General features: G+C 36.0%; 1 protein-coding gene across 2 annotated transcripts in view; it reads right to left on the bottom strand.

Annotated features, from left to right (window-relative positions):
* The window catches only part of TUBB1 (tubulin beta 1 class VI), a 37622-nt gene extending 16139 nt beyond the window's left edge, over positions 1 to 21483 (bottom strand). For both annotated transcript variants that reach the window (XM_074288708.1, XM_074288709.1), the window contains exon 1: positions 21437 to 21483. The gene's annotated coding sequence lies outside the window, so the exon portion shown is untranslated. The remainder of the gene's footprint in view (positions 1 to 21436) is intronic.
* Between the last annotated feature and the right edge of the window lie 1452 nt (positions 21484 to 22935).

The following is a 22935-nucleotide window of genomic DNA, read 5'->3' as shown; positions in this document are numbered from 1 at the left end:
ACCTTCTTCCTGTCAGGGAATGGGAAGGCAATAATCTTAACAACCTAAGAAGTAGTTCTATCAGGAGGGGCAGCTAGGTGGCACATTGGATAGCGCACCAGTTCTGAAGTCAAGAGGACCTGAGTTCTAATTTGACCTCAGACATTTAAACTGTCATAGTTGTGTGACCCTGGGCAAGTAACTTACCCCCAATTGTCTCAGAAGAAAGAAAGAAAGAAAGAAAAAAAATTTCTACCAACAATGTATTAGTGTCCCAATTTTTCCACATCTCCTTCAACATTTCCCCTTCTATCATTTTGCTTTTTCTCTTTCTCTCCCTGTTTTCTCAGTTGTATTTTATTTTTCCAGATACATGTATAGTTTTCAACATTCATTTTGTAAAATTTTGTGTTCCAAAATTTTCTTCCTTTCTCCTTTATCTTCCCTTCCCCAAATAGCAAGCAATCTGATACATATCATGTTGCACAAGAAAAATCAAACCAAAGGGGGAAAAAAATCACAAGAAATAAAATAATAAATAAAAATACTATGTTTCAACCCACATTCAGTTTCCATAGTTCTCTCTTTACTGGCATTTTCCATCCCAAATTTATTGGAATTGCCTTGAAACACAATATTGTTGAGAAGAGCAATCCATCACAGTTAATCATTACATGATTTTGTTGTTACTGTGTACATTGTTCTCCTGGTTCTGTTCACTTCACTCAGCATTAGTTCATGTAGGTCTACAAGTTTTTCTGAAATCAGCCTGCTCATTAGTTCTTATAGAACAATAATATTCCATTATTTTCATATGCCACAATTTATATTCAGCCATTCCTCAAATGATGAGTGTCCACTCAATTTTCAGGTCCTTGACATAGAAAAAGAGCTGCCATAAACACTTTTTCACATATGGATCTTTTCCTCTTTTTTATTATCTCTTTGAGATGTCATGACACTTGCTGGATCAAAGAGAATGCACAGTTTGATAGCCCCTGGGCATAGTTCCAAATTACTCTCCAGAATGGTTGGATCATTTCTTAGCCAATCTGAAAGGTGTGAAGTGGTACCTCAGAGTTGTCTTAATTTGCATTTCTCTAATCAATAATGATTTAGAGTATTTTTATATGATTAGAAATGACTTTATCTTAAAATTGTTCATATCTTTGACCATTTATCAATTGAAGAATACAGTTGTTATAAATTTGAATCATTTTTATATTTTAGAAATGAGGCTTTTGTCAGAAACAGTGGCGGTAAATTTTTTCCTCAGTGTTTTTGCTTCCCTTCTAAACTTGCCTGCATTGGCTTCGTGCAAAACCCTTTTAATTTAATGTAATCAAAATTATCCATTTTGCATTTCATAATGTTTTCTAATTTTTTTTTGGCCATAAATTCCTCCCTTCTCCATAGATCTGACAGGTAGGCTATCCCTTGCTCTTTTAATTTGCCTGAAATACTACCCCTTAATGTCTAAATCATGAACCTCAATGTTATCTTGGTGTAGGATGTAAGATGTTGGTCAATGCCTAGTTTCTGCCATGCTGTTTTCCAATTTTCTCAGCAACTTTTGTCAAATAGTGAGCTCCCAGAAACTGGAGTTTTTGGGTCCATTCTATCATTTTAATTAATCTGATGGGTGTTTTAACTTGCATTTTTCTAATCAATAATGATATAGAGCATTTTTTCATATGATAACATAGAGCTTGTATTTCTTCTTCCAAAAACTGCCTGTTCATATCCTATAACCACTTATCAATTGGGGAATGCGTCATATTCTTATAAATGGCATATTTCTTTTTACATTTGAGATATGAAGTCTTTATCTGAGAAACTGTCTACAAATTTTCCTCCCATTTTTTGTTTTCCTCCTAATCTTGCATACATTGGTACGTTGGTTTTATTTGTACACATTTAAAAAATTTAATGTAATCAAAATTGTTCACTTTATATTATATAATACTCTCTATCTCATTTATTCATAAATTCTCCTATCCATAAGTCTGATACATGTTTTATATTCTTTTAATTTACTTATGATAATTCCCTAAATGTATACATTATATCATGTATACATTTTGATCTTATCTTGCTAAATGGCATAAGCTATTGGTATATAGAAGTAATTATTTCTTAATATTTTCACTTGAACTAAAAAAATTTTTAAAAATATTTCCATAAGAGCATATTCAAGTAAACGTGATACTGCATAATATCTATTTAGAGGAGGGTTTCTTAACCTGAAGGTCCTGTGTACTGTTTTTTTTTTTTTAACATTTTCACAATTTTTTTCAGTATAATTCATTCCCTTTGTTAATCTATTCTATTTTATGCATTTATAAATATTATTCTAAGAAAGGATCCATAGTCTTCACCAGATTGCCAAAAGGGTTCATGACCAAAAAAATATTATTGTTCTGTAAGAAATGATAACAGGATGAATATAGAAAGGCTTGGAGAGACTTACATCAACTGATGCTGAGTGAAATAAGCAGAACTAGGAGATCATTATACACTTCAACAATGATACTGTATGAGGATGTATTCTGATGGAAGTGGATATCTTCAACATAGAGAAGAGCTAATCCAATTCCAATTGATCAGTGATGGACAGAATCAGCTACACCCAGAAATGGAACACTGGGAAATGAGTGTAAACTGTGAGCATTTTTTGTTTTTCTTCCCAGGTTATTTTTACCTTCCGAATCCAATTCTTCATTTGCAACAACAACAACAAACAAAATTTGGTTCTGCACATATATATTGTATCTAGGATATACTATAAGATATTTAATATGTATGGGAATGCCTGCCATCTAGGGGAGGGGGTGGAGGGAAGGAGGGGAAAAATTGGAACAAAAGGGAGAACAAGGGATAATGTTGTAAAAAAATTACCTATGCATATGTACTGTCAAAAAATGTTATATTTATAAAATTAATATAAAAAATAAAAAAAAAGAATTGGACAGAAGACAATTTTGTTTTTGACTAGAAATAGACTAGAAAACAACTATGTGCCAGACATTGTGCTAAATCCTGAGGAAATAAAGAATGGCAAAAGACAACTCTGTCCAGGAACAAAATCACAATCTAAAAAGGGAGACAGCAAACAAATTAAATACGTACAAGTTATACACAGGAAAAATGAGGAGGAAGGGATTGGGAAGGAAACAATAGAGGGAAGGCACTAGAGCTAAGAGGGACAGGGAGGTTACTTCATCTGTAAAATGAAAGCTTGAAACTAACAACTCTAAGATTTTATGATTACATAGACTAAGATTCCATAACATTCATATACCATAATTTACCCAACCATTCTCCAATTGATGGACATCCGTTCATTTTCCAGTTTTTAGCCACTACAAAAAGAGCTGCCACAAACATTTTGGCACATACAGGTCCCTTTCCCTTCTTTAGTAGTTCCTTGGGATAGAAGCCCAGTAGTAGCACTGCTGGATCAAAGGGTATGCACAGTTTGATAACTTTTTGGGCATAATTCCAAATCGCTCTCCAGAATGGCTGGATTCTTTCACAACTCCACCAACAATGTATCAGTGTCCCAGTTTTCCCACATCCCCTCCAACATTCATCATTATTTGTTCCTGTTATCTTAGCCGATCTGACAGGTGTGTAGTGGTATCTCAGAGTTGTCTTAATTTGCATTTCTCTGATCAATAGTAATTTGGAACACTCTTTCATATGAGTGTAAATAGTTTCAATTTCAGCATCTGAAAATTGTCTGTTCATATCCCTTGACCATTTATCAACTGGAGAATGTCTTGATTTCTTATAAATTGGAATCAATTCTCTGTATGTTTTGGAAATAAGGGCTTGATCAGAACCTTTAATTGTAAAAATGTTTTACCAGTTTGTTGCTTCCCTTCTAATCTTGTTTGCATTAGTTTTATTTGTACAGAGGCTTTTTAGTTTGATGTAACCAAAATTTTCTATTTTGTGATAAGGATTTCTGGTTCTTCTTTAGTTGTAAATTCCTTCCTCCTTCACAAGTCTGAGAGGTAAATTACCCTTTGTTCCTCCTTTTGTCCCTGGCACATAGTAGGCACTTAACATGTACTCGTTGACTGACTAAAGTCATTAAGTAACTTGCTAAGGGTCACCTAACAATTTAGTGACAACCAGGATTAGAAGTTCTAGAAGAATCTTAGGTGTCATCTAGGCTTCATTTTATAGATTTGAGGTCCACTGAAGTCATGTGAATGGCCCACAGTCCCCTAGGTAACTAATGTCAAACCCAAACTCTCTTTGTCAAATATAGGGTTCTTTCCTTTGTATTAATTTGCAGTTTCCTGACTCTCAGTATAACCCCGTGGCTGTATGGAATTATCCTAAAGTAGAGTCTTGCTTATTTATTTTGCCACTTAATAGTAATTTGTTTTTTCCAATTATAAATATAGTTTGCAACATTCACTTTTATAAAATTTTAAGTTTCAAATTTCTTTTCTTCCCTCTCATTTCCCCTCCCCATAGCAAGCATTCTGATGTAAGTTATACATGTACAGTCATATTAAAGTCCTTAGTATAGAGAATAGTGGCAGTAATTAAGTAAATGTAAAACTATTTCCATTTTCAACTAGGAGGGAAAGGGAAGAAAGAGCATAAGTATTTATGAAGTGCTACTATATGTTAGCCTCTAAACTAAGTGCTTTACAGATATTATCTTATTTATTTAGGATAATAGATATACAGTTAAAAAATAATGCAGAGACCATTTAGACCAATCTTTGGGATTTGAATCCAGATCTTAGAACACCAAGTTCGATGTTATTCTACTCTACATGAGGCCTACTTGAATCCCAAAAAGAGTTGAATTCTTTCTTTCCCTCTCTTCCTCATATACATATATGTGCCTCGCACATGTTTAACAAATAAATTTAATAATAATTTATTGAACAAACAAAATATAGGTGTTTAATAAATATTTCTTGATCAAAGAAATATACAATTTTTTTCTTAGACCAACAGAAAAGCTTATTCATAAGAAAGTCTTTTCAGATGGAGAAGTCAGCAATTGCCCTAATCTTACTTCAGTCAGTGGTAAAAGTGATTCCATAATATTGAACTATAGCAAATGGTTAAAAAAGGACCTCATGGAATAAATGATCTCACCAAGATACAAGCTAAAAAAAGGTCAATTTAAGTATTGAACAGATACAGACGCAGAGCTTCACCAAACATTGTGCAAGAGGATTTTAAAGAGAGTTTCCTTTTCAACTCCTCCATTCAAGAGGGTTATTTATTTGTTATGTACCTCCTCTTAATTTATACTTACAGTATTGTAGAGAATAATGATTATTGTTGTGAAGATCACATGATTACAAAAGTGCTTAGCATAAAACAAAGATTATATATCCACAAGCAAAATAATGCAATCTTGCAGTCTAATGCAATATTTCATCTCCTCCTAGGTGACATTTTTGGGAAATGGGGATTAGAAAAGGGAAAAACAGAACAATCTACAAAAAACACCAACCAACCAATTCATTATAGACTCTCCTTTAGAATCCTTCCATAGTCATTATACTCACCTCTTTGTCTAACTGATAGATTTGAAGGAAACAGTGCTCAGGAAGTTCATTGATTTTATTTGCTTCTAGTCTACTTTTGAAAGCATTAAAGTTGCTGAATAACCCTGGGAAGATTCTTGCTTGTTGCTTAAGAGGCTAAAGTCCCTAAATATCTCGCTAGGGAAAGGACTGTTGGTTGAGCCTGAGTCAATTGGGCAGAGTCAGCTGAGCCAAGTCCCATGATCAGATGAATTAGTTTCTATTGTATTCCATTATATTGGTTAGTCTTTTAAATTGTTTTGGATTTTTGTATTGCTGAGAAGATGCTTATTTATTTTGGAAAGATAACTACAAGGATAATCAATCAGTAAACATTTATTAAGCATCCACTATGTACCAGTGTTAAGCTTCTGAGATACAAAGAAAGGCAAAAAAACAGGCTCTACTTTTTAGGCATTTACAAACTAATTGAAGAGAAAGCATTCAGATAAAGATTTAAATAGATATACCTATAGATATAGATAGATAGATCTATAGATAATAGATAACCAAGTTTGGGGAAATGGGGATGGAATGGGAGTAAGGCTTCATGGTCAGCATTCCCTGAGCCCTGGCACCTGAAACTATCATCAAAGGGATCCTGGCATCAGTTACTGCAGCCTTCAGTAGATTCTGTCCAGCAACTGCCTGGGAAGAATCTGGGTGTCCCTGGCACTACCCAGCATGGCATTGTGAGCCAGTCATTCTCTGCCTTTGGTAAGCTTACCATTCTATTTCAGTTGTAGATATGTATTGACTATATAATTTATGGCAAATTATTTTATCTCTGCCCAGTTTTCTAATTTGTAGAGAATAAAGATTATTGTTATGAAGATCACACGATTGCAAAAGTGCTTAGCATAAAACAAATGTTATATGAAATCCCCCCCTTAAGTATGCAGGGTAACAATTACTGCAATTGCTTCATATTTGATAACTTTACATGGGTTTTTAGATATGACCAATATACAATGGCAGTGTTGAGATAAATGTTTTTTTTGTGTGTGTATGTAAAATAATTTGGAAGCAAATTCAACTAAATTAAGGCTTCCCCAGGACTAGGTAATTAGTGTATAGAGGAAAGAGAATCTCTTTCTCTTTCTTTCTCCTTCCCTCCTTCCCTGACTGAAGCAAGGATACATGGATGAAGGGGTAAGAGGGAGAGAAAGAAAATATATTCAATTCAGTGAAATTTACTACTTGAGATATGATAAGCAGTTTCAAAGGCGTTTTAATTAAAGCCCACTAAAAGGATATGCAAATAGATAATATTTGCACTGATTGTTAACTGAAGATTTAAGAGTTTGAGAACTTTAGGAAAAACAGAAAAACAGTTCATTGCTTTCACAGAGTTGAAAAAACTCTGGCAACAAACAGCCTGCCTTTGAGTTATCAAGAATCAGATTTCTGAGGGCCCTGTCACTAAAACCTGACACCTTAACCCTTTTTCTGGCTCACAAAAAGGAAATGGTTTATATGAATTGGAAAATAAACCAAATGGCAATTCATTTTTTTTGGAAACATTTAATTAGAATTTAGGGAATCTCATGAACTAAAATTAAGTCAATTCTAAAATCTGTTCTATTTCAATTTTTAAATTGTCTTGTTTTTTTCCATTAAAAGGTGTGTGTGTGTGTGTGTGTGTGTGTGTGTGTGTTGGGGAGAGACTTATTTAAAGGAATACAAATCTTTCCTGAGAACTTCCAAAGCTGCAAAAACTTTGGGACAGAATGTACTGAAACAACTAAAAGAAGGTGGAAAGTTTATTTAGCTTTGTTAATCCTGTTTTATAATGCTTTATAAATGTAATCTAGGGAATTAGGTATTTTCACTTTTGTTAGAAAATTAAGATCAAAGGATATGAACAGACAATTCTCAGAGGAAGAAATTGAAACTATATCCACTCACATGAAAGAGTGTTCCAAATCACTACTGATCAGAGAAATGCAAATTAAGACCACTCTGAGATACCACTACACACCTGTCAGATTGGCTAAGATGACAGGAACAAATAATGATGAATGTTGGAGGGGATGTGGGGAAATTGGGACACTAATACATTGCTGGTGGAGTTGCGAAAGAATCCAGCCATTCTGGAGAGCAATCTGGAATTATGCCCAAAAAGTTATCAAACTGTGCATACCCTTTGACCCAGCAGCGCTACTACTGGGCTTATATCCCAAAGAAATACTAAAGAGCGGAAAGAGACATATATGTGCCAAAATGTTTGTGGCAGCTCTTTTTGTTGTAGCTAGAAACTGGAAGATGAATGGATGTCCATCAGTTGGAGAATGGTTGGGTAAATTGTGGTATATGAAGGTTATGGAATATTATTGCTCTGTAAAAAATGACCAGCAGGAGGAATACAGAGAGGCCTGGAGAGACTTAAATCAACTGATGCTGAGTGAAATGAGCAGAACCAGAAGATCGCTGTACACTTCAACAACAATACTGTATGAGGATATATTCTGATGGAAGTGGAAATCTTCAACATAAAGAAGATCCAACTCACTTCAGTTGATCAATGATGGACAGAGGTAGCTACACCCAGAGAAGAAACACTGGGAGGGGAATGAAAATTGTTAGCACTAATATCTGTCTGCCCAGGTTGCATGTACCTTCGGATTCTAATGTTTATTGTGCAACAAGAAAATGATATTCACACACATGTATTGTACCTAGACTATATTGTAACACATGTAAAGTGTATGGGATTGCCTGTCATCGGGGGGAGGGAATAGAGGGAGGGGGGGTAATTTGGAAAAATGAATACAAGGGATAATATTATAAAAAATATATATATATATAATAAAAAAAATTTAAAAAAAAAAAAAAAAAAAAAAGAATGGGCAAAAGAATTGCCTTGCTACAGTGATGGCCAAGTTGTAACTTAAATATGTAGTTGATCCAGTCAGCATGGTTTGTTTTTTTTTTTGTTGTTGTTTGTTTTTGTTTGTTTTGGTTTTGTTTTTTTTCTGTATCTTAGTTCAACAGCATATGAATAAAAGCAAAATGAACAGAAAAAAAAAAAAAAAAGAAAATTAAGAGAAATTACAGGTAAGACTTTTTGGCTGTTAGTAAAATTCCAAAATGGTTAACTAAATTATTTGGAGTTATTGTCATAATTGTCAACATGTAGTCATGTTAAACCTAAAATTGGTAATTACAATGTATGGAACAAGAGGGATGAGCAGAAAGCCTTATCAGTTCACCTCCAAGTATGAGATTGTGCAGCACCTTTTTCTCCCTTCAAAGAGTGGGGGGAAGGGGAGAAGGGAGGGGCAGATATCAAACATTACATGTTTACATGGTGGGCAGCAGTAAACTCAGTCCCTTTCCTGATGTCTCTGTCAACTCCTCTTGATTTATAAGCTTGTCAGCTTTCTTGAAACCATCAAGGTAAACAAAGTCATCAGCCCTGAGAAATGAGCCTATTTAGGATGTGTAGTTCCTAAGCAAGGAATATGTTTACTAATAATCTATAAGTTTGTTTAATGATTGATCCTTTGCCAAGGATGAGTTTAAACTCAATAAAAGGAAAAGAGAAGCATGTTAAGCAAAATTTCCTGGTAAACTTTTTAAAAAATATATCTAGTTTTTTTGAAGGCCCACTTGCCTACTAGTAGTCTTTTAAGTATTTGGGCCGTGGGACTAATTCCCATCTCCCTTTTGCTAACTGCAGAGAGGAAGCAATCTTATCATTCCCTGAACCTTCCTCTAAGAAATAGCTGCTTATTTTCCTGGGCATGGCTAGATTTTGTAGAATGTGAATACCTAACTTTAGTTATTTCCAAGCCTCTTTATGATTCCATTCAAGGGCCCGATCAGGCCAAGGCTATTTAAGATCTTGAAAGCTAAACTGATCTCTTGCCCGTCCTTAGCCCTACCTAAAACCTTTTACTACTTCTCAAATAAACGTCGTGTCTTTGGGGTGACCCTCCTGCCTTAGAGCAGTACCTGCCATAGTCTTTCTAATTGAGGAAGCTTCTAAGCTCACCATAGGCCAATCATTGGAGATTCTAACTCCCTACAAGGTTCAGAACATTTTTGTCCTCACAAGAGCTTGAGAATTGGGGAAAGGATTGAGAGTGAATATCTATACTGACTCCAAATATGCCTTTCATGTTTTGCATGCTCATGGGGCTATATGGAAAGAAAGGGGATTTATTTATTTTGAAAGCCAAACATTCCCCTCTTAAGTATGCAGGGTAACAATTATTGCAAGTTGTCCCTGAACTTAAAGAGGTTTCTGTTATGTTTTGTAAAGGATACCAGAAGGGGGATTCACTTCAGGCCATAGGAAACAGGCTGGCAGATTCAGCTACCCATGCTGTTCCTCTTTGCCCCTGACCATGGTACCTTTAATTCCCCAGCTCCCCAACTCCTACACTTTATCATAGTTCCCAGGAACAAGCCCTTGCTAAAGAAAAGGGGTACACTATTTCTCCTTCTGGGTGATTTTAAACACCTTCAGGCTAACTGCTAATCCCAGAGGCCTGTCAGTGGAAACTTCTCTTTGGCCTACACCAAGCTACTCATTTGGGAAAAAATGCTCTCCAATTGTTTGTGAAACCTGTTTTCACTGGTTACAAGGCTAGGAGAAACAATTTAACCGGTCCATCAGGCTTGTCCAGTTTGTGTCCAAGGAAGTACATACCCAGGGGAAAACTGGCAGATTTTACACATAAGACCCCTTGCAAGGGCTTCAGACTGCTTTTGATTTTTTGTTGACACCTTACTAATTGGATAAATGCCTTCCTTTGCAAGATTGAAAAGAGTTTTTGCTGAAGGAGATCATACCTTGTTTTCACCTGCTCAGCTCTTTACAGAGTGAATCTCCATGGCTGAGGTACTTTAAGATTAAGGATTATCTCCAGCAGTTTATATTCCAAAAAGATCATAAAGAAGAGAAAGCGACCCCCATATGGAAAAATGTTTGTGGCAGCCCTTTTTGTAGTGATAGAAATTGGATGCCCATCAGTTGGAAAATGGCTGAATAAGTTATGGTACATAAATGTTATGGAATATTATTATTCTATAAGAAATGATCAGCAGGATGATTTCAGAGAGGCCTGGAGAGACCTACATGAACTGATGCTAAGTGAAATGAGCAGAACCAGATCATTGTACATGGCAATAGCAAGATTATATGATGATCAATTCTGATGGATGTGAATCTTTCCAACAAGATGATTGAGGCCAGTTCCAATGATCTTGTGATGAAGAGAACCATCGACACCCACAGAGAGGACTGTGGGAACTGAATGTGGACCACAACACAGTATTTTCACTTTTTTTTTGTTGTTTGCTTGCATTTTGTTTTTGTCTTTTTTTTTTTGACCTTTTTTTGTGTAGCATAATAATTGGGGAAATATGTATAGAAGAATTGCACATATTTAACATATTGAATTACTTGTCATCTAGAGGAGGGGATGGAGAGGAGGGAGGGAAAAATTTGGAACACAAGGTTTTGCAAGGGTGAATGTTGAAAATTATCCGTAAATATGTTTTGAAAATAAAAAAAAAGATTAAGAATCATTTCCACTTTGCCTGCTATCCTCTCTATGCAGTGCTTAATGCCTTTTAAACATGGTACTTGCACCCTAGACCATCTGAGTACTGCTTTTACTGTGTATAATGCCACTCTTCCACCCATTCCACTACTCCTTTGAGGAAACAAAAGCAGGGATTTTGGGAAATTTTTCTTTGTTATTTATCCTAGGAAAAACTGTCTGGATATGAGACATTCATGATAACTTTGTTCTCCCCCTCCCCCAAGTCTTCTTCTGGGTGGGGTTTCTGCTTACTGTCCTTAGTAAAGTTCATACTAACTCCACTTTTAATTAATTTTTTTTTTTTGCTCATATTTGGCCTCTGCATTTTTAAACTACTTGTGAGATTTGTTTCTTCTAAACTCCAAGCTATGAACTTCCAACTACTTGTTCAACCTGAATACCATTGCTTAATGATTCTGACACTCAGCATCATCCTGGATGCTGCTGCTCCCATCTTCAGGTTATGTGCCTCCCCTACTCAGTCTGGGCCCTACTAGACAGGAACACCTCTACACCCCTTATTAGCATGAAGCAGCTCCAGAACATAAGATCTCCATTCCTTTGTCCCAAATGATTTTGGGATTCAAAGTGCTTTAGAGGGGAAAATGATGAGGTACAGCTTTTAGGGGGAAATAGCAGTGAGGAGGGTCCCCTTACCTTAGAGTGCTTCCGTTTAACAATTTGTCAATTATTCTAAAGTCTTCTGGCTTTAGAATCAATGATCCTGAGGTTCCCCTACTTTAGAGTGCAATTGTTCTGTCAATCTGTTCATCAATGACTGTAAAAGTCTTCTGGCCTAGGTATATAATAATATTTCTTCCCTTAGATTTTAGGGAAGATATATCTGTGATTCTGAGGTCTCCCAACCTTAGAGTACTATTATTCTAACAATCTCTCTGTCAATAATTCTAAAGTCTTATGGCCATAGAATAGTTCTATACATGGCTCTCTTAAACAATGAGATGATTCAGGCCAGTTCCAATGGTCTTATGATGAAGAGAGCCATCTGTACCTAGAGAGGGACTGTGGGAACTGAGTGTGGATCACAATATAGTATTTCCATTCTTTTTGTTGTTGTTTGCTTGCATTTCATTTTCTTTCTCAGTTTTTTTTCCTTTTTGATCTGATTTTTTTTATGAAGCAACATATTTGTGGAAATATGTATAGAGGAATTGGACATATTTAACATATATTGGATTACTTGCCATCTAGAGAATGGGGTGGAAGAGAGGGAAAAAAAATTCAAGACACAAGATTTTGTAAGGGTGAATGCTGAAAATTATCCATGTATATATTTTGAAAATAAAAAGCTTTAACTAAAAAAAAAAGGAATAGTTCTACAAACATTACTGACTGTCAGATAGATAATATATTGCTCAGTGATAACCAAGTTCCTGAGACAATAGTGAATGGATCACCTCTCAAATCTACATGTAAGCCATAAAATTTGCAAATAAGTAACATGAAGTTCTCATCTTTGTCCTATAAATCTATCTTCTTTCTCTTGGTTCCTTGCTAATCTCTTTTGGAACTTAGTCCAATTCAATTGTTATTACAATTACAATAAACTTTGCCTCTTGATTTGGAGATGGGTTCAATCCTGCAAATTCTTTTGAGATACCTTGAGACATTACTCTGCGACCCCAACCTTTTGGGGTCTCCTTTCTGAAATCCAACATTAGGACATCCAGTTCAAGATGTTTGAAAGGCAGATGGAGATGCCAGATTGGAGGTTAGCAAATAGTTTGAGAGTTCAGGAGAAGTTAATTTGAAGATCATCAGCATAGAGGTGATAATTAAATCATGGGAGCTGATGAGATAGTGAATAGGTAACATGTCTTTCTGTTTCATTAAATAAAATTAATGGTGTCCTGACTGTTGTAAATTTCTGATTTTCAGAATAATGTACTCTTCCTTAAATTATCAATCAACCAGTTAACTTGAAATTATATAAAAACTTTAACCTTGCTAATGACTCTCTTCCCTTCCTGTAGGTGTTAATGTTACCTAGGTGTGGGTTGGCCCCTACACTCCCTCCAGGGAAGAACCCTTGTAGTTTGAGACCTAATGAAATTTGGCAAATGAATGTGACCCATTATAAATCTTTTGGTCGGTTATCTTTTATCGATGTTATGATGGATACCTTTTCAGGATTCACTTTTGAAATACCAGCAGCAAAAGAGACAGCCCGAGTGGTTACTGAATTCCTTATACAAGCATTTACAATTATGGGTGTGCCACAAGAAATAAAAACAGACAATGGACCTGCATACACTTCTAAACATTTTGCACACCACTGGCATACCTTTTAATCCTCAAGGACAAGCAATAGTAGAGAGGAGAAACAGAGTCAGTTAGATGCTCCTCCAAAAACAAAAGAAAGGGGGAGCCACAGGTAACCCTAGAGAACTTCTGAATCTAGCTCTTTTTGACAAAGGTGCACCAGCTCTGGCAGACAGGTTTTATAACCCATCGGAAGAGCAGTGTCCAGTGTGAGCAGCTCCACTATCTTTAGATAATCGCCAGGTGATGTGGAGAGACCCAGAAAGTGGTTAATGGAAGGGAGCAGATAGGTTAACTGCTTGGGTGAGAGGGTTCGCTTGTATCTCTACAGATGGAGAAGGAATCACATGGATGCCAATGAGTCGTATTCACCTTGTCCATCAGAGAGAGATGGAGCAAATCCTTGAAACAAAGGAGAAGACCCAAGAAACATCAGGTGGTTCCATAGCTGACTGTGCCCACCACTGAAAGAACCTATCAGTTATGGTGTTTGACTCATGGACATCAAAATTGTTGGACTTCAAACTCTCAGGAATCATTGGATTCTCTGAGACAAGAAAAGACTGTTGTAGGGCTCCCCAGCTGTGGGGAGAGTCATCACTAACAGCCTGTGCTTTATTTCTATGTGCTTGTATAATACCTCCCATGCTGATGGGTTTGTGCATACCTGTTTCTAATAAAGACCCTTCAGCCCAGAAACCCACTAGCAATATCTAGCTTGACTCCCTACTTCCCTTTGGTGTTTTTCATCTCTCTTCCTGAAAAGTCAGGGAGGGCATGATCATCTCCTTTTTAGTGCTTTCACCTCCCTTCCTATAAAGTCGGCAGGGGGGGAATCACCTCCTTTTTGGGGTTCTCACCTCCCTGGGAAGTCAGGGATGGCATAACCACCTCTGTTCTAAAACCACAAAAAAAGCAGGGGATGTAAAGGGCTGAAACTCTGAATAGATGCACTGAAATCAGACAACCTAGCACTTAAGGCTAATTACCTATTGGACAATACTCTATTAGCATATGCTTGGAAAAATTGTCCTTCCCACTCTTCTGTGCTGGCTCAATCTTTTGGTGTATACAAATAATTTTAGGAGGGATTGGGAGGTGGAGTAAGACAAGCCGGAGTCACTTTGGAGGACAACGAGAAGGGAGGTCAATCGGTGGAGACCGTGAGTGATCCCCTTTACTTCTCCTCCTAAAGACCAAAGACTTTTGCTTATGCTGACTCTGGCTGATCCTAAAGTCAACAGGGAGCTAATTCGGCCTTCACAGGAACTGAGTGTAGATAACACTTAGCATTTTCATTTCTTTTGTTGATGTTTGCTTACATTTTATTTTCTTTCTCTTTTTTTTTTCCTTTTTTGTCTGATTCTTCTTGTAAAGCAAGATAATTATTTATGTTTGCCTATATTGAATTTACATATATTTTTACCATGTTTAACATATATTGAATTACTTGCCATCTAGGAGAGGGGTTGGGGAAGGTAGAGGTTTGGAACAAAAGGTTTTGCAAGGGTCAATGGTGAAAAATTATTCTTGCATATGTTTTGAAAACAAAAAGCTTCAATTAAAAAAAAAAAAAAAGATTGAATTTCCAGAAAATAACAATATCCTTCAGAAAATTAGATCATAGGAAGCAGAAATCAGAGTTGGTTACAGAACAATGCTTTTCATAATAATATTATTTTAAGACATATAAACAGCATGATTTCTCTTAATAAATGGCTATGTTGAATTATCAGCAAACCCATCTCATTTTCAACTGCCATTAACCCAATTGTGTTGTGGTCACAACAAATGGCATCCATTGTGGGGGGTTTTGGAGTAATTGAATTAATTTCTATTTTAGCTTCCAGTGCCTCACTTGCCATGTCTGTAATCAGTTCAAAATCAAGTGCTTTAAGCTAATTATTTGCATGAATTTATTTTGAATGTCTCTAAAGGGTTTGCTATACAGAATAAAATTAATAAGGAGTTTTATGAAACTATAAATCAATTAAGGGAAGATATCCTTGAAATAGGACAAGAAATAGAAATATTGAGTATTAGACCAAGATTGGTGTATGATTACAGATTCACTAGTTTCTGTATGATTAACAAGGAATACAATGAGTCAGAGTAGGAATGGGATAAAATTAGAAATCACCTTAATGGATTATGGGGAAATTCAAATGTTACATTGGATATTGAAGATCTTCAGAAGATTGCTGATATGTTAAAGAATCACATGAAAATCAAGAACCTGACCAAACTACCCAAACAATTGCGGAATGGATTGAGAGAGCACAAGGACCATTCAGTGCCATTAAGCATGAAATTATACTCATAGCATTTGCTGTAATTTTACTCATATGTATCTGTATCTATGAACCTACTCTGGTAGGCTGTTTTCTGGATCATAGTTAAAAGAATTGCAGAGGCGGTGAAGAGAGCCATCTACATCCAGAGAGAGGACTGTGGGAACTGAGTGTGGACCACAACATAGCATTTTCACTCTTTCTGTTGTTTGCTTGCATTTTTTTTTTCCTTCTCAGGTTTGTTTTTTTTTTTTTCTTTCTAAATACAATTTTTTTGTGTGCATTAAGATAACTGCATGAATATGTATACATATATTAGATTTAACATGTATTGGAATACCTGCCATCTAGGGGAGGGGATGGGGGAAAAGGGGAAAATTTGGAACAGAAGGTTTTGCAAGGGTCAGTGTTGAAAAATTACCCATGTATATGTTTTATAAATAAAAAGCAATTTTTTAAAAATTGCAGAGAATGTCTGCAGGCAGGATCTCAGACTTTGAGAGCACCTCAATAAACAAACAAAAAAAAAAAAGTTAAGATGTAAAGAACTCCCAGGAAGCTAGAGACTTCAGTAACTGGGACGTTCCCCTCCTTCTAAGATTAAGCAAAGGTACTTTTAGGTTTGAAATTATGAGAAAACCCAAGGTACTGGCACATTTACTGAGACACTGTGATCTTTACATAAGATTGAATCTCCAGGAAATTCCCTTATGTGGAGGAGATATTAGGCTTGTTCCGCTTGAGATCAGAGTTCAGAATTAGCTACAATGAGTGGAAATTTTAGAGACTCATATTTAGGTTTATTGCATGGAAATCCTTCCTAAAAATTAAACTTATCTCAAATGGGTGTTAAAAATGATGGCAAAGGGATTCCTTTTCAGATGTGACTTGAACTAGAACACTTTTGAAGTCTCTTCTGACGCTGATATTCTGTGATTCTTAGAGCAGATGAAGAGCATTTTCTCTTTGTTGTTCAGTAGTTTTTTAGTTATGTTGATCTCTGAGAATGCATTTGGAATTATCTTGGCAGAGATACTGGAGTAGTTTGCTACTTCTCTAGCTCATTTTGCAGATGATGAAACTGAGGCAAATGGGGTTACATGACTTGCCTAGAGTCACACAGCTAGGAAGTGTCTCAGGCCAGATTTCAAGTCATGAAGATGAATCTTCCTAATTCCTTATGCACATAGAGGGCTCTTCATAAATCTTGGCAGAAGGAAGAATATTACAATATTTCTACTTGAGCTCAATAGCATTCAATTTAGCTTAGACTCATCCTCAAGGAGGAAATTGGTTATAACCCAATAGTTTAGAAATATGGATACCACTCCCTATCTAATCAGCAGAGATCAACTTTCTTAAAAATGTAAAGTCTTCTCTGTCAACCAAGTAAGTCTTCTGGAGGAACTAAAATGCTCCAAAGCTAAAATAGGAAAGTCCATAATGCTTGGAATGTGGAACTAGAGTGAGTGCATTAAAGTCATCTTGTGAAGAGTCTGATTACCAAAAAAAAAAAAAAAAAAAATACTAATGGAGAGAATGATCCAAAAGCTTTTTATGTTTGGCTTGGGAATTGCATTGTATTGCTTTTGGCAAGGGATTTACCATCCTAATCATATTTTGTGCAAGCTGCTTTTGTTATGGATTTGCCTTCTGGGAATACACACTGCCTTGAGTGAAGAGGACTCTCTCCTATCTTATCCTGCTTTCCAATTTTTATCATAAATACAGATCAAATACTATCCCTTTAGATCATGGAAAGATATAAGGAAACTTGTAAAGAAAGAAGCCAGATAAGATAAAGCTTTTGTTTCCACTTTTCAGCAACTGTGTTCCATCTTTCTTCCCACACTTCCTTTTAAAAAAAAATTCAATAGTATTTTATTTTTCCAAGTACCTATAAAGATAGATTTCAACATTTATTTTTGCAAGACTTTGTGTTTCAAATTTTTCTCCCTCTTTCATCTCTTTCCTTTGTCCCCCCAAAGACCCCATGTAATATGACATAGATTAAAAATGTTCAGCTTTTAAACATATTTCCAAATTTGTCATATTGTGCAATAAAAATCAGACAAAAAAGAAAAAAAAACTATGAGAATTTTTTTTTTTTTTTTGGTTAAAAAAAAGGTGAAAATACTCTTATTTTGATTCACATTCAGTATCTGTAGTTCTCTCTCTGGATGTGACTCACATTTTCTATTCCAAGTCTGTTGAAATTGCCTTGAGTCACCACATTGTTGAGAAGAGCCAAGCCCATCAGAGTTGATCATCATGTAATTTTGTTGTTACTATGTACAATATTCATGTAGGTCTTTCCAGGCTTTTCTGAAGTCATTTCTCATAAAACAATAATATTCCATTACTTTCATACACCATAATTTATTCAGCGATTGCTCAGTTGATGGGTATCCACTCAATTTTCGGTTCCTTGATGCTACAAATATGATTGCTATTAACATTTTTGCACATGTGGGTCCTTTTTCTTCTTTTATAGTCTCTTTGGACTACAAAGACTATAGACTCTTTGGACTACATAGTAACACTGCTCAATCAAAGGGTATGCATAGTTTTATAGCCCTTTGGGAATAGTTCCAAACTATTCTCCAGAATGGCTGGATCAGTTCACAATTGCACCAACAACACATTAGTATTCCAGTTTTCCCATATGCTAACATTTATCATTATCTTTTCTTGTCATCTTGGCCAATCTGAGAAGTGTGAACCCACCCTTCTCCTTGCAGGTCACATTGCCACCCTGAGAAAACTCCAACCTGAAGTCCTCCTTATTTCTTTGGAGTCTTTCTTCCTGGGAAAAAATTTTTTGAGTACTCCAGATATGCTTCATCTCCCTTTCTGAGGACTATTTCCAGATTCTATCTCCTTTTCTTTGCCACCTTCCCCTTTCTAAAATCCTTTTAGATGTTGTCATCCTCTAATAGAGTGTAAGTCCCTTGAGGGCAAGTCCTGTCATGCATTTGTATCTCTAGCATGTAGCACAGGGCCTACCACATAGTATTGATGAGGTACTGGGTCATTAGGTGAGGCTGGCAGAGAAAGCCTGAAGTATTGACAAGACTACTCTCTGAGGCAAGCAGAGAAAGGAACTTATGGGGATCAGCTTAGCCTTACAGTCCCACCTCTTGTAGAGGTCTTGGGTAATTTCACCTTAATGTGTTTAGTCAGAAAACCAAATCTCGGACTTTTAATTTCCCTTATAAATCTCTCCATGGCCTACACCATCTTCGCTGATTCCCTTTTGGGTTAACTGCCATGGTATTCTGCCTTGTGGTGTCTTTCTCCTCGTCCCTCTCCCATGCTTCATGGTATCTTTCCTCTCATCCCTCCATCATGACTCATAGTACCTTTCTCCTTCTAGAGCTAATAACTCTTTTAGGATGCTAAATCCCTCTATGGATTTAGCCTGCCAGTCAATGACTTTCCTACTTCATGACATATTCTCTTTTTTTCTGGTTAATTGTGAGTTCCATTGGGGAATTTATCTTTTCCCTTATTGTTAAAACCACTTTCCTAGCTAACTATATGCTCTCCTAAATCATTTCATATATACTTGCCTACTTTACCTTTTCATTTTATCCATAACCTTTTCTCATAAATAAAAATACCTTTTGGCAAAGAGAAAGACCATTGTGAATTTGTCACAAATCCGAACCCCAAAATTTGATGCCAGACCTCAGCCTCATCATTGATTGGTCATCAATTTCATCACTATGTATGCACTCAATAAATGTTTTATCTCTTTGTCTATCTGTCTATTCCATGGAATGAACATAGGATAATAAATGATCCCTGGATATTATTAGAAAATTGCATTTTCTTACACAGTAGCCACTCTTTTTCAGACACTGTCAAATATGCATGCTTAGATTTATATAATTAGATCTAGTAGTGACCTTAGAGGTCATTAAGTCCCACTTTCTCATTTTATAAATGGAATACACTCAACCATTTGAAGTGATTTGCCCATGGCTATGCTTGTAATGAATGGGACAACTGGCTCTTGAACCTCAAGGTCTTCTTTCTCACTTGGACTATTATAGTAGTCTTCTGGTTGGTCTCTTCCCAACCACTGCAGTCCATCCTTCACTCAACTTCAAACTGATATTCCTAGTCTTACATGAACTGATGCTGACTGAAGTGTGCAGAACAAGGAGAACATTATACACAGCAACAGCAAGATTATGTGATGATCAAACAATGCAGTGATCCAAGAGAATTCCAGTAGAGTTGGGATGGAAAATTCCATCTGCATCCAGAGGGAGAACTATGGAGAGTGAATGTGGATTGAAGCATATTATTTTCACCTTTTGTTGTTGTTGTTGTTTTTTGCTTTTTCTTTCTCATGTTTTTTTTTCCCTTTTTGTTCTAATTTTTCTTTCATAACATGACTAATATGGAAATATGTTTAAAATGATTGCACAAATATAACCTATCTCAAATTGCTTGCTGTCCTTGGGGAGTAGAAAGTAAGGGAAGGAAAGAGAAAAAGGCTTGGAACTCAAAATCTTACAAAAATAAATGTTGAAAACTATCTTTACATGTAATTGGGAAATATAAAATACTCAGATCTCATCATTTTAAACTTCATCCCATCCCCCAAATCAGTAAACATCAATGACTCCTTATTACATTCAAGATGAAATACAAAATCTTGTTTGACTTTTGAAGCCTTTCATAATGAGGCCTCTTCCTGTCTTTCCAGAATTCTTACATCTTATTCCCCCCCTCCACATTTTCTGTGATAAAGTGATGCTGATTTCCTTGTTATTCTGTCCCATATACTTACTGGCTACCTGATCTTGTACCAATCACTTATTCTCTCCCAATTTCAGTTTCCTCATTTATAAAATAAAGATAAGAATAACTTTCCTACTGTCTTAGCATGTATTTTGAAAAAATAAAAAAAAACTATTTTATATAGATATACACACACACACACACATGTAAAAAGAATAACTCCTCATTAGGTTGTTGTAAGCATTTGATCAAATGTCCTCTTACAAACCTTAAGCTATATAAATGTTAACCAGTGGCATTTTAGATGGCCCATCTTCCCAACTGAGTAACACAGAGGTATATAAAACCAACTTAGTATCACATTGATTCTATTTGACAAGCTTATACAAACTTCATAACCTTTTGCTTTTCTGAAGAAATAGCTCTAGATTCAGATTACACTTCCCTTTGGAAACTGAAGCTAAAACCCCAAATAAAGCATTTTGCTTTGTAACCCTTGATGGGTCACAAGCACACTACCATGAGTCATTCTGGGCTCTCTTCCTCCTTCTCAAGTCCTGAGCCCTTGTGTTGTTGTTAGTGTTCCTTAGACCTTGAAGTCTGGGTAATTTGATGCTTCCTTTAATGTAAATAGATCTGATTCTAATCATTTTGTAGCTTTGGCTCTGTCTGAGAGGCTTTAGGCCTTCTTCAAAATTAGCCATTAACAAGTGTCCTCCCTTGGATTAAGTTTATAGAATCAGGGACTTCAAGGCCTCGAATTTTCCAGATAAGGCAACCTTCACACAAAACAAAAGTGAACTCTTCTTTAGCTTCTCTAGGGAGTGGTTAAGATTTTCCTAAACTGCTCCTTTGGTACATAATCAGTAGCTAATTTCTAAGATCTTTTCCACTTTCAACCTTCCATAACTCTAGGGCAAATTTAGGAGCCAGTTCTTTGAATGCCATCAATTAAATTCTCTGTGGGAGATCAAATTAAGGGAATTTTTCCTTAAATCTTACTTACCTCATCCGGTTAAGAAGGTCACTCTGGGTTCTGCTAGGAGGCTGTGCTGGCAGAATACACCACAGTACAGACCTTGGCATGTCATAAACTGTGTTTTTTGTCTCACAATTAGCCTCAGGCTACAAGATGATGAATTTTTTTAACCTGAGCTACTCTTAGCTGGGTGAGTACCCACCATAACAAAATTAAAGATCTTTGAAATATTGAAATAAAGGAAATAAGTAAGGTTTGTGAATATTTATTGTTCCTATGGCTCTCCTCTCAGGATAAGCTTTGTTTTTAAAATATGTTAACCACATTAATCTTGGTTAGGGATAGGCTAGAAGAAGGAAGATGGGTAAACAGGTATTTAATTACCTTCCAATCCTATAGTTAATCAATTAAACTGTATACTGTCCTACCCTTAATGTCCTGATTTCTCTGTTTTTTCAGTGCTCATATTCATCATACATATTATATTACTCATCATGAGATTTGTAAATCTCAATCCTGGGTGTGCTGGACTTTGTCAGGAGATGTGGGTTCAAATTCTGACTCTGCCTGTTGGAGTCTGGATAAGTCTCTTAACTGAAGCTCTCTGTTTTGTTTTCTTATCTGTAAAATGAAGCAGTTGGATAAGATTACCCATAAAGACTCTTCCAATTCTAGTTTCTGTGGTTCTCTGTCCCCACTCTTTACTACTTATGTATGTATTTGGGAGTGCCAGAAATCTACAACATGCTTTATCTAGCAAAGAGATTCTTTTTTTTTTTAATTAATAATTTTTATTTACCAGATATTTGCATGGATAATTTTATAACATTGACAGTTACCGAGCCTTTTGTTCCAATTTTTCCCCTCTTTTCCCCCTCCCCCAGATGGCAGGTCAACCAATACATGTTAAATATGTTAGAGTATAAAATAAATACCATATATGTATACATGACCAAACAGTTGTTTTGCTGTACAAAAAGAATCAGACTTTGAAATAGTGCACATTTAGCCTGTGAAGGAAATCCAAAATGCAGGCAGACAAAATTAGAGGGACTGGAAATTCTATGTTGTGGTTCATAGTCATCTCCCAGAGTTCTTTCACTGGGTGTAGCTGGTTCAGTTCATTACTGCTCTATTGGAACTGATTTGGTTCATCTCATTGTTGAAGATGGACGTGGCCATCAGAATTGATTACAGTATTGTTACATCAGAATTGAATACAGTATTGTTGTTGAAATATACAACGATCTCCTGGTCCTGCTCATTTCACTCAGCATCAGTTCATGTAAGTCTCTCCAGGCCTTTCTGAAATCATCCTCTTGGTCATTTCTTATGGAACAATAATATTCCATAATATTCATATACCACAGTTTATTCAGCCAATCTCCAATTGATGGGCATCTACATAGTTTCCAGTTTCTGGCCACTACAAAAATGGCTGCCACAAACATTCTTGCACATACAGGTCCCTTTCCCTTCTTTAAGATCTCTTTGGGATACAAACCCAGTAGCAACGCTGCTGGGTC

The sequence above is a fragment of the Sminthopsis crassicaudata genome, chromosome 2 (genome assembly GCF_048593235.1).
Source record: "Sminthopsis crassicaudata isolate SCR6 chromosome 2, ASM4859323v1, whole genome shotgun sequence".
NCBI lineage: Eukaryota > Metazoa > Chordata > Mammalia > Dasyuromorphia > Dasyuridae > Sminthopsis > Sminthopsis crassicaudata.
This window is presented reverse-complemented; position numbering and strand designations above follow the sequence as displayed.